Source organism: Salvia splendens, unplaced genomic scaffold (genome assembly GCF_004379255.2).
Source record: "Salvia splendens isolate huo1 unplaced genomic scaffold, SspV2 ctg193, whole genome shotgun sequence".
Taxonomy (NCBI): domain Eukaryota; kingdom Viridiplantae; phylum Streptophyta; class Magnoliopsida; order Lamiales; family Lamiaceae; genus Salvia; species Salvia splendens.
The window spans coordinates 5,614-15,708 of NW_024598832.1; the positions used below are offsets into that span (position 1 = coordinate 5,614).

At 43.0% G+C, this 10,095-nt stretch overlaps 1 long non-coding RNA gene across 1 annotated transcript; it reads left to right on the top strand.

Annotated features, from left to right (window-relative positions):
- Positions 1 to 6,967: 6,967 nt before the first annotated feature.
- Positions 6,968 to 7,687, top strand: LOC121789276. Its single transcript, XR_006048009.1, has 2 exons — positions 6,968 to 7,022; positions 7,502 to 7,687. It is a non-coding gene; the product is annotated as an uncharacterized LOC121789276 (long non-coding RNA).
- Positions 7,688 to 10,095: the final 2,408 nt, after the last annotated feature.

Sequence of the window (10,095 nt, forward strand, 5' to 3'; positions counted from 1 at the left end):
GTACCTTGTTTTAAAATGAATTTCCTTTTATTAAATGTCTTTGGGTCAAATATTCTTGTTTTTTCCCCTTTCTTCCCCGCTTCTTTACTCCTCCCCTAGTCGCGGTCCACCGTACTTCCTATCCTTAGGAAATGCGGGCGTGACAGAGTGGTATCAGAGCCTAGGTTTTCTCTTTCTGCTCTGGACCCAAAAAATTCTTTTTCTGACTGGAGTAAGTTTTCAAAAGTGTCATTGGCTCAACATCCGACTCATCGCACTCAACCTGAAATGAGGTAATGAAAATTTCGAAATTTTGGAAAGTATATGGAAGTGGAGGAAATTGTGATTTTGGTGTTGAAAATGAATTTTTATGTAAAGTTTAAGTAAATGTTGAGACATGTGGAAGGGTACAAAGTGATGTGGAAAAGTTGGAAATTATTTGAGTTATGAATTGTTATGGTGTTATGAACTGTTGATGTATGATGAACTTATATGAAAGCATGTGGCTGATGTGTGATGATATGATGACGTGAATGTTGATGTGAGCTTTTATGTGAGTATGTGTTGGCCTTTTGAATGTTTGAACTTAGACGTGATAGAATTTCACTAGTGTTTTTTGGACCTATAGTAGATAAGAACGTTTGGCCTTTGAACACCAGCGGGTTGGGAGTTAGAACATCGATACGTCTGCATACACATATCTCTCTCTCTCTTCTTCGGTTATGTACTCTGTTTTTATACGCGAGGCGGTTGTTTCTGTTTTTCTATAGATGGCGCGTATGTTCCGAACCCCGCGACGGAGTGATCGCGATAGACTTAGGGCACAGAGGGTGCTCAGAGATTATAGAGTGTACCGGAAGAAGGATCACGTACCGTTGATCGAGTTCGTGGCACACTTCGACACCCTCTGGAGGGCAGCTCAGGAGTTCGGAGTGACAGAGCATGACGGCATTGAGAAGCTAATAGATTTGCTTCCCGATAGCAGGAAGGAGTGGGCCGAAAGAACGGCGAGGAGGTACACGTGGCATGAGCCCGCTACCGATGACATGGTGGGTGATATGGCTGGCTTTCGGAAAGCCGTGTATTGTGCACTGGTGGACTCTCGAGAGGAGCAGCCCCCACAGGAGGTGGAAGAGAGGGTCGTGTATCAGGACAAGTATGTGAGCATGTACGAGGGTGAACAAGGGTATGAAGATGATTATGAGGAGGCTCTGCCAGGGAACTCCGAGGAGGACGACGACGAAGACCCGGAGGAAGGGCCTATGGATGAGGATGATAGAGTCGTAGTCTAGAATTAGAATAGTTCGTTGTCTTTTCAGTTTTGCTTTCAGTACGATCTACTCTTGGGAACAATGTTGGCCTTCTTTCTTTTAATGAGAATTTGATTTTGATTTATATCCTATGTGTTGCATCTTATACTACATGAAGGTTTTATAAGAAAATTTGGAGAAAGTGGTAATTTTGGATGAGAAATGGGCGGTGAAGTTCCGGGCCGGGCTCAGAGATGAGATAAAGGCCGCATTGGCCTGTCGAGGAGAACTCTCCTACTCGGAGATCTTGACTTGTGCACTGGACGTGGAAGATGCACTCCCTAAGCCAAGAGTTGTGGCAACAACAACGCAACACCCCTACAAGCTCAGTCAGGCCACCAAGAGAAGAGGAGGTGGGATGGTGACCAGGCTCAGTATGGTGGTAAGAGGCCACAACACATGAGGAACCCACCCTACAATGGCGGGAGACAGAATACTTTCCAACCGAGGGCAAACTTTCCGCCGAGGAACCCAAAATGTGGAAGGTGCTTCAAGTACCACGCCGGGGAGTGTCGAGACCCTAGGTGCTTCAACTGTGGTGGAAGTGGCCATTACTTCCGAAGCTGCCCAAATAAGAACATGGGAACGGGAACGAGACAGAACCAGCTAGGTTTCCGTCCACAATCCCAGGCACTACCTGCACCTCCACCGCAACAACGCCGCCAAGGATTACCATCGCAAGCAAGGGCCTACGCCTTGAAGGGGAAGCAGCCGGCAAACGGGAAAGAAACCTTTGGGCAAGGAAACTTGGCAGGTATGGGCACACTTCTCAATATGCCTATAGTTGTCTTGTTTGATACGGGTGCGTCGCATTCCTTTATATCAACGTCTTGTGTGGATACTTTGGAATTACATATTGTTAAGACCGAACCCACTATGAGTGTGACCTCACCGGTAGGCGGGACTATAGATATATCCCGATCTTGTGCATGTGTGAACTTTGGAATAGGTGAACTCAGTTTAGTGGCTTATAATTTGCAAGTAATGACGATGGGTAGCGTAGACATAATCTTGGGTATGGATTGGTTAGCGGAGAACCACGTTACCCTTCATTGTAGAGAAAGGGAAATCTCGTTTGAAACCCCCGGAAAAGAGCCGATGAAGTTTCACGGAGTCCCAATGAGCCGACGCAAGTCCATTATCTCTGCGCTGCAAGCCACTACAATGATGAGGAAGGGATGTCCAGCGTACCTTGTTTATTTGAATGGGGAGGAGAAGAAAGACAGGAAGATAGAAGATGTGGCGATAGTGAGTGAATATCCCGATGTCTTCCCCGATGCATTGCCGGGACCCCCACCCGACAGGCAGGTAGAATTCACGATCGATCTGGAGCCCGGATCGGCACCAATATCCAAAGCACCTTATAGGATGGCGCCAAAAGAGTTGGAGGAGCTTAAGGTGCAACTGCAAGAGCTGCTGGAATTGGGATTTATTAGACCTAGCGTGTCGCCATGGGGAGCACCAGTGTTGTTTGTGAAGAAGAAGGATGGATCGATGAGGATGTGCATCGACTATCGAGAGCTAAACAAACTGACGCTGAAGAACAAGTATCCACTACCAAGGATAGACGACTTGTTTGACCAACTTCGAGGGGTTCGGCGAGGAGATGTACCCAAGACGGCTTTTCGAACAAGATATGGTCATTATGAGTTCGTCGTGATGCCTTTTGGACTGACGAACGCCCCGGCAGTGTTCATGGACCTTATGAACCGCGTGTTCCATCCATTTCTGGATCGGTTTGTCCTAGTTTTCATCGATGATGTGCTTGTTTACTCAAAGAACGAGGAGGAGCACAAAGAGCACTTGAGAACCGTCCTAGCAACTCTAAGGGACGAGAAACTATATGCCAAGTTCAGTAAATGCGAGTTTTGGCTCAAGGAAGTGAATTTTCTGGGACATGTAGTAACCTCAGATGGAATTCGTGTGGACCCGGCCAAGGTGGAAGCGGTGCAGGAGTGGAAGTCACCTTCTACACAAAACGAAATCCGAAGCTTTTTAGGACTGGCGGGCTATTATCGAAGATTCATCGAGGGATTCTCGAAGATAGCAAGGCCAATGACGCAACAACTGAAAAAGGGAGTCAAGATGATTTGGACGCCAGAATGTGAGGCGAGCTTTCAGTTGTTGAAGGAGAAATTGACCACCGCACCAATCCTAGCTGTGCCGGAGCCAGAGACTGACTATGCGGTATATACGGATGCGTCGAAGGTGGGACTGGGATGTGTGCTTATGCAGAAGGGGAAAGTGATTGCATATGCATCGAGACAATTGAAGCCCCATGAACTGAATTATCCGACGCATGACTTGGAACTGGCAGCTGTGGTGCATGCTTTGAAGATCTGGAGACACCATCTCTATGGAGTCCGTTGTGAGATATACACGGACCATAAGAGTCTAAAGTACTTCTTTGAGCAAAAGGAGCTGAATATACGCCAACGTAGGTGGCTCGAGTTGGTGAAGGACTACGATTGTGGTATAAATTACCATCCGGGAAAAGCAAACGTAGTGGCCGATGCTCTTAGTAGGAAGTCTCAATCTCAGCTGGCCACCTTTCTTACTATCGAGGAGAGTATAATCCAAGAGTTCAGTAAGATGCGCTTGGAAGTGGTGAGAATGCCCGAGACTGTGGAAGGGATAGTAGCCACGTTGGTGATGGAACCCGACTTAAGAGCCAGAATTGTGGAAGCTCAACGGCGAGATACGCTACTAGAAAGGATTCGCTCAGAAGTGAGGACGGGTGAACCCGGAAGTTTCCGTGAGGCAGCGGATAACGGTCTCACCTACAAGGGAAGGTTGTGTGTGCCCAAGGATGAAGGCTTGAGGATGGAAATCATGAGAGAAGCACATGAAACCCCATACGCTGCTCATCCAGGGAGCACCAAAATGTATCAAGACTTGAAAAGACAGTTTTGGTGGAACGGTATGAAAAAGCATGTTGCAGCTTTTGTGGAGAGATGCCTAGCGTGTCAACAAGTAAAGGCGCTACACCAACGGCCCTATGGGAAATTGCAACCCCTCGAGATTCCAGAATGGAAGTGGGAACATATTGCAATGGACTTTGTGATAGGACTGCCAAAATCCCAGCGAGGGAACACGGTGATTTGGGTGATTATAGATCGCCTCACCAAATCTGCCCACTTTGTACCGGTTCGCGCTACTTATGGATCCGACCAGTTGGCTAAGGTATATGTACGGGAGATTATACGCTTGCATGGAGTTCCAGCGACAATCACATCTGATCGTGATGCTAAATTCACTTCTAGATTTTGGACAAGCCTGCAACGCGAGTTGGGGACTAAGTTGAATTTCAGTACAGCTTTCCACCCTCAAACCGACGGGCAGTCGGAGAGAACGATACAAGCCTTGGAGGACATGCTACGAGCCGTGGTGCTTGATCGAGGCTGGGGTTGGGAAGAAGTGTTGCCATTGGTTGAATTCGCGTACAACAATAGTTACCAGGCGACTATCAAGATGGCCCCATATGAGGCCTTGTATGGAAAGAAGTGTAGATCGCCACTTTATTGGGATGAAGTGGGTGAGAGAAGAATTCTCGGACCAGACTCTATAGAAGAGATGATAGAGATTGTCCGACAAATCCGTGGGAGGATCAAGGAGGCACAAGATCGACAGAAATCTTATGCGGATGTTCGAAGGACCGAGTTACAGTTCGAGGTCGGGGAAAAGGTCTTTCTGAAAGTTTCCCCTTCTAAGGGAATAACTCGTTTTGGAGTGAAGGGAAAGCTGAGACCCCGATTTATTGGTCCATACGAGATTTTGGATAGAGTCGGCGTGGTAGCATACAGGTTGGCTCTACCACCAAGCTTTGGAAATGTGCACAACGTCTTCCATGTGTCACAATTGAGGAAGTACGTGTTTGACCCCACACACATAGTTCACCAAGAAGAGATGATGGTCCTAAATCCCGATCTAAGCTATGAGGAGAAGCCCGAGGCCATTTTGGATCGAAGAGTGCAAGAATTGAGGAATAAGTCAATTGCTTCGGTGAAAGTACGGTGGAGGAATCATGGAACCGAAGAGGCAACATGGGAATCAGAAGATAAGATGAGAGAGAAGTTTCCAGAGCTGTTTGAGTAATCTAACAAATTTCGAGACGAAATTTTGTTAAGGTGGGAGGAATGTAATACCCGAAAATTTGTGGAATTTTATTCTTTTAATTAAGGATGAAATTTTTATGTTTTTGTGTTTAAAATATGGTGTGGAAAATATTATTTGTGTTTATTTGATTGTTGTGGATGTGGTTTTTTTTCTACCTAGGCAAATTAAAATGGAATTAAGTAATTAAGCTATGAATAAAAACTCCTAATTAACAAATTAAATCCCTCCCTCCCCAATTCTCTCTTCTTTTTCGAAAAAAAACCTCCCCCATCACCCCATGATTCTCTCAACCGCCCCCACTCCCTCATAACCGATTTCCCTCCCCCTCTTTTCCATTCGTTCTCTCTTCTCGGTCTCTCTCTCTCTCCCTCTCTCTCTCGGTTTACCTTTCCCCATTCATCCCCTTCTCATCATCATCTTGGCTTCTTCAAGGTGTTACGCTCGTACGTTGTAAATCGGTGTAGGGAAAGCTTCGAATTTACGTTTGAACTATCCAAGAAAGGTAACCAAACCCTAACCCTTGTTTAATTCGAAAACTCATGCATATAGGACGTTTTGGATGGTTTAGATGCTGAATAGGGTTTGTGGCTATGTGATATGGTTGAGCATGTTTTTGGTAGTAACTGGCAGTGGGTTCCGACCCCTTTTTATCTAAGCAAACGATCTCCGTTGGGTACGAATTTTGAACTGTATAAAGGTTAATGTGGCTTCTGTGTGGTGTGTAATTTTCAGCCTCTTTGGATGTCGTATGAATTTATTATGATTTTTGCAAGTAAACTGCGCAGTTTCGCGAGTTGTATGTTTTTGGGAGATGTTTTCATGTGCAATTGGCGTGATTCTGAGTGCTATGTTTTTGTGATGAATGTGGGTGTGTTTGACCAAGAGATGGCTCGGGAAAATCAGTGTTTGGTTCGAGGGTTTTGCGTGGGTTGGCCGAGAGTTTTAGGGGCCGGCCTAGGGCAGTGTTGTGGGGGGGTTTTGAAGGGATGATCCCAGGTGTCTGGGTGTGTTTTGGGACGGTGAATGTTGTATAGGGTTTGAGAATCGGAAGTTGGAGGAAAGTGAGTGTGCACGGGACGAGCCAGGCGGCCGAGGTGCCGAGCCAGCGGCCGAGGTGCCGAGCAGGCGGCCGAGATGCCGAGCCAGCGGCCGAGGTGCCGAGCAGCGGCCGAGGTGCCGAGCCAGCGGCCGAGGTGCCGAACAGGTGGCCGAGGTGCCGAGCCAGCGGCCGAGACACCGAGCCATGTCGAGACGCCGATCCTTTTTCCGAGTTTTTCCGAACCTTTTCCGAGCCAAGTGAGCCGTTGCACAGTAAGGGTATGCCAGGACTTGGAGTGCTGTGTTCGTGTGTCGTGTGCGCGTTTTGGGTACGTCGTTTGCGTGCGGGGTGTGTTTCGAACGTGTGACTTTGTGTGTTTGTTTTGTAACATGTTGTTAAGTGTATGTACGTGTAACGTGCTAGATGTTGAAGTCGTCCACGTAGGAATCATGCATTGTCGTTTAAAGTCTCGTCTCTTCTGACTCTAATCATGATACAATTTATCTTTCAAAAGGGTGATCGTTTACGAGGAAAGTGTGGTTGAAGAAGGGAATTATTTTAAAAGCTAAGCAATCGAGGTGGGCTTTTCTACCCTACTTTTACGTGGGTTGTTTTTAATACGGACTCTGTTCCGGAATTGTTTATGGAGGTGAACTGTTTGTCTTGCCAAATGTTTTGATTTGAAACCTATCTGAAGTGGTTTACCACATATGTTTAATCGAATTCGGGTCTGTTGGGCTGCGAACCCTCAGGCTAGTGTACACGAGACTGGGTGCCATCTGAGAGCAAGTTGGCCGGTCTAGATGACCTGGGGTGTGGCCACGCCCCTTGTCACCGTTTGGATCAGATAGTGTATGATTGAGGGAATAAGGGTGGCAATATCGGAAAATGACTGCGCAGTCGACTTTATGAAATATATTTTGGTGTACTTGGGTTATTTTCATTACACTCAAAACCCCAATGTTACACTGTTATGGCATGACAAACTATGATTTTGGCGTGTGTCCACTGAGTGCAATAAGTACTCAGCCCTGCATGTTGTTTTCTTAATGTGCAGGTTGAGCGGCGATGGGGAGGACGGATGTTGAGCAGTTAAAGTCAAAATGCGTTTCACTTTGTTTTGGATAATGTCGTGTCGTCATACCCGGCATTATCTGTCTCTTGATCTTTTTCCGCTGCTTGTAATCCGAAACAATGTTTTCATTTAAACTCTGGTTACTTAAACTTTTGAAATGTCGCTACAGTACCTTGTTTTAAAATGAATTTCCTTTTATTAAATGTCTTTGGGTCAAATATTCTTGTTTTTTCCCCTTTCTTCCCCGCTTCTTTACTCCTCCCCTAGTCGCGGTCCACCGTACTTCCTATCCTTAGGAAATGCGGGCGTGACAACACACTACACATAAAATAAACATACTAAATACATGCACCAAACATACAAAAGAGCACACATTATACAACAGAAAATACTTATAACACACTCTATAAACACACTATACACAAAATAAACACAATACGCTACACACGCATAGTACACTACACATAAAATACACAGTATAAAACCAATCACATGTTGCACACGCTATATAAACAAGAAGCACTAGATATACAAAAAATACATGCACGAAACACGCACATATACAAAATACACACACTGCACAGAGTACATAAAACACACCTAGTACATAAAATACATGCATATCCAGAAAATACTTATAACACACTCTATAAACACACTATACACAAAATAAACACAATACGCTACACACGCATAGCACATAAAATACACAGTATATACTACAAAATATATTGTACACAAAATACACATTATACACAAATTATAATCAAAATACACACAAACACATATTGTACACAAAATACACACTATACACAATACACACACATTATAATCAAAATACACACACATACACATATAGTACACAAAATACACACAATGCACACATTATATACAAAATACAAATACATTACACTCTAAATACAATTCACACAATACACAAAATACAAACATTGCGCTACACGCACTATCCACAACACAATACACACATCACAATACTATAAACAAAAAATACACACGTAGGTAAAATACACATATTACAGATGCAAAATATACCAATTACACACACATATACTCTAAATACTAGCACAGCAAACACATGCTACATACGCAACACGCAGTTCACTCACACAACACACACTTTTCTTAAAATACACACATTATATACCTGCACATTTACAGTACACAAAATACACACAGTGCACACTTTAAGCACAAAATATACATAATTCACACACTACACATTACATTCAATGCACACAATATATACAATACCCAAAATACAAATATTACGCTACAACACTATAAACGAAATATATCTACAATACACACACCGCACACGCTATAAACAAAACTACATACCCTAAAAACACACTTTTCATAAAATACACACATTATATACCTACACACATACATATATTGTACACAAAATACACACAATGCACACTTTACGCACAAAATACACACAATGCACACATTATATACAAAATACAAATACATTACACTCTACATACAATTCACACAATACACAAAATACAAACATTGCGCTACACGCACTATCCACAATACAATACACACATCACAATACTATAAACAAAAAATACACACGTAGGTAAAATACACATATTACAGACGCAAAATATACCAATTACACACACATATACTCTAAATACTAGCACAACAAACACATGCTACATACGTAACACGCAGTTCACTCACACAACACACACTTTTCATAAAATACACACATTATATACCTACACATTTACAGTACACAAAATACACACAGTGCACACTTTAAGCACAAAATACTCATAATTCACACACTACACATTGCATTCATTGCACACAATACATACAATGCCCAAAATACAAATATTACGCTACAACACTATACACGAAATATATCTACAATACACACACCGCACACACTATAAACAAAACTACATACCCTGAAAACACACTTTTCATAAAATACACACATTATATACCTACACATATACACATACTGTACACAAAATGCACACAATGCACACTTTACGCACAAAATACATGTAATTCACACACTACATTACATTCATTGCACACAATACTCACCCTACACAAAATACAAACATTGCGCTACAACACTATACACAAAATATGTATACTATACACCACGGCATACACTATAAACAATAAATACACGTCGGAAAAAATACACATACATCATATATTACACAATATACATTGCACAAATTATACACAAAACACACCAATTACACACTAAATAAACTATAAACTCGTAATAATACACAAAATATACATAAAACACGTAGCACACACTACACACTACACATAAAATAAACATACTAAATACATGCACCAAACATACAAAAGGGCACACATTATACAACAGAAAATACTTATAACACACTCTATAAACACACTATACACAAAATAAACACAATACGCTACACACGCATAGTACACTACACATAAAATACACAGTATAAAACCAATCACATGTTGCACACGCTATATAAACAAATAGCACTCGATAAACAAAAAATACATGCACGAAACACGCACATATACAA